We start from the raw sequence: 3,183 nt of genomic DNA on the forward strand, positions 1-3,183 counted from the left end.
GAAATAATGCCAATAAGCTGTGATTGCTCTTAGGGATTAGGTGYAGGATTCCTCTCTGGTAGTCAGGAGGGGAAAGCTGCTGTTTTTAGGGGTTTCCATGGACCTGCTGCTTTCTGCTTGCCCTGCCTTGGTGCTCCCATTGAGGAGGGTTCATTGTGTCTATGGGAAGAGCTCAAAAGCTCATGGAATATCCTGAGTTGGAAGGTACCCCCAGGATCATCCAGACCCCCAAAAATCCCCCCTGAGCATCCCTGGCAGCACTGCCCAAACTCTCCTGGAGCTCTGGCAGTCTCGGGGCTGTGCCCATCCCTGGCAGTGCCTGGGGAGCCTTCCCTGCACCCTCAATCCACACCCAGACCGTGTGTGCAGATATTGTGGTGTGCACACAGGGTACAGATGGCTCAGGATGTGCTCCTGGGGGATTTGTGTGTGTGAACAGCAAATGGGGGTTCTCTCTGCATCTCTCCTGCACTCAGGCAGCTGGGACAGAGCGGTTTGTCTGCAGCACTTTGTGTTTTTTGGGCTTGTCTCCTTGGTGTGCAGGCAGAAATTTATTCTCCTGCCAGTTTTGGTGGTGTTTTGATTGTCACCAGAGCCTCTGGGCATGTAAAGCTACAGAACTCTGTGAGAGCTGGGAAGAAATGCTGTGATGGAGCTGAAAGCCAGGAAAGGTTCAGTGCTTGTGCTGGAGCTCATTTGATACGTGGGCTCTCAGGAGATCTGCTTCTGTGGGTTAATCCTACCTTTATCTCCCTTCTAAGTGCTTCTGATATTACCAGAGTTGCAAGAAATCCAATTAGCTAATGCTCCTACACGGTGCTCAGATCCTCAGATAAAAGCTGCCTGCAGAAAGTGCCAAGAAGGAGTTTGTAAACTTTTGTGAGGCAGGTTTGTGAGCATGGGGTGACTTCCAGTTTTCATTTTTATGGGTTTGCTTATTAAAAGGAGTAAATAGCTGCTAATTAATGCGGGCTGTTCATTTTGCTGTCTTGAAAACCTTTTCCTGGGTTGTTGAGAATGTCAAGAGCTGCTTTTAAGTCAGATCTGTTTAAAGAATAGTCCGTACTAAGCTGTTCAAGAGTGGCTTTGAGTATCAACTCAGAAACATCAGAATGAAAAATCCCTTATAATAAGGAAAGGGTAGGAAAAAAAATCATTGCTGATTTTTCACTTCTGTGCATCTGAGTTCAAATCCTGTCTCAGCACTAAAGCAAACAATATTTTKCTGCTCAGCACTGGGGAGGTTGTTCATTCTCTGTGGTTGGAGCTGATTTCTCCAAAACCTTGACACAGCCCTGTAGAGAAACTTGACTGCTTGGCTGCAGTGCCCACTCCCATTAATGCAAAAAATCATTAAGAAACTGGATGGAAAATGCAAAGCCTCTGTGCTTCTTAAATCCCCTAATCCTATTTTGAAGATTTAAATGGTGAATAGGCTTCAGCCTGGTGGTGTGGAAGGGACTGAATTTCACTGTAGGTGAGTTTAAGTCTCATCAGGAACAGAATAGGCTGGGCTTACTTTGCTGCATTCTGTACCATTCCTTAAGCTTATCCCATCCTGGAATGCAGAATKCCCAATTTCTGAAGCTTTTTTGAAATGCTGCACCACCCAACTATATTCACAAAATATTTAATGTTGACACACTAGAAACATTCTCATAAAAGGTGCCACAGATGTCATGAAGGACTGACAGCTTCCTAAATTGAACAATTTGCAGAATAAGAGTGAAAATTACCATGTCAGGATCAGCTGTAACCAAAACCAACAGGTCAATATTGTGGGCAGATAAAGCTATCAGAAAGCTCTGCTTTCACTCTTTGTTTGTGTCTGGGATTGCACAGTCAGTTTGGGAAATGCCTCAGACTGGGAATTCTTTATCTGTTTGCATGGCTGTGGAGTGTGGTGAAGGAAAACTTTGATCACCAATCTCTCCCGAAGGCATTTTGTGCTGAACTGGAGTGGTGCTGCCTAAGCTCTGGCATTTACTCGATCTTTGATCTTTTTTTGGGGAGTGCAGCAGCAGGAGATCCTTCCTGCTGTAGTGGACACACTCCCCCTTTACATGCACATTTAATCCCTTGGGTTTGCTGGATTTCACAGCAGATCAGGTGGAATGGGTTCTGATCCTTTATGTGCAGTTCAGTCACTGTGGGACTTTGGGTGAGCCAGCCTTGTTCAGCTCCTCACTCTGCAGATTCAGTGTGGTTTGGGTCATTCCTATCAATGCTGCACCTTGGCAATCCCCTGGGGTGATATTAATGAGGCTCAGATTTGATTGGGAACCTTAGCAATGAGCCCTCAGGGATTGCCTGTGCTCCAGCCATTCTCTTTAATTTATATGGGATTTATCAAGCACCTTCAGGTAGGACAGGAGTGCTCAAATGCACAAATATCTCAAATCCACAAATGTCTCAAATRCACAAATGCCTCTTCATACACCCTCCAGCCCTGCTTGCATTGCTGCTTCCTGCTGAATGGAATAAAATGAGGAGTCTGTGGATATTCTGTGCACTGTGTGCTCCTGATTTCCCCTTGTTCCACGCTATTTGTACARTCACAAAGCATTTGATGAGAATATGTCAATCTTGGGCCGGGGTAATGGACATTCCATTACTTTATCTCTGCAGACATGGTTGAAAACTCGAGGTGTAAAATCTGATTCATTACCCGGGTTCCTGGAAGGGAGCAGGACATTAATCAGACCTCGGCTTGTTAAATTTTGTGTCTCATTGCCTTCTCCATTTATTTAATGRTATTTGTGCTTCCCATTTGGAGGATCCACACGTGTCCTTTCAGACAGTGAKAGGTACCTGGGGAATCTGCAGCTTATGCAGAACGGGTTTTGCTGTCAAAACACTTAGAGGGGAGGATTTTTTCACACTTTGCAGCTCCTGATTGAAATGATTCTGTAGAAGGTACCCCCTTAGCACCCACACAAATGGGATAAACACACGCTGCTGGTGGGAATCAGCAAACAGGATCCATGGTAGGCATTTCTTGAGGAATCTGATATTACAGTAGAAAAGGGCGAGGATATCACTTTTCTGTATTTTGTTACATACGATGGGAAAAAAAGGGCAAAAATTGGTGCCAGAAGAGCTAAATGAAGAGACAGTGATGTGTTCTGCAGTTCTGAGTGGCCTGGTGTTGTACCATGCTGTTTGTAGCAAAACATTCCTGTT

At 45.1% G+C, this 3,183-nt stretch overlaps 1 protein-coding gene across 1 annotated transcript in view; it reads left to right on the forward strand.

Moving 5' to 3' along the window:
* TMEM132C (transmembrane protein 132C) overlaps positions 1–3,183 on the forward strand; it is a 172,878-nt gene that overhangs the window by 82,991 nt on the left and 86,704 nt on the right. The window lies entirely within an intron of this gene.

The sequence above is a fragment of the Malurus melanocephalus genome, unplaced genomic scaffold, assembly GCF_030028575.1.
Source record: "Malurus melanocephalus ecotype Western Australia unplaced genomic scaffold, MMel_1.1 scaffold_530, whole genome shotgun sequence".
NCBI lineage: Eukaryota > Metazoa > Chordata > Aves > Passeriformes > Maluridae > Malurus > Malurus melanocephalus.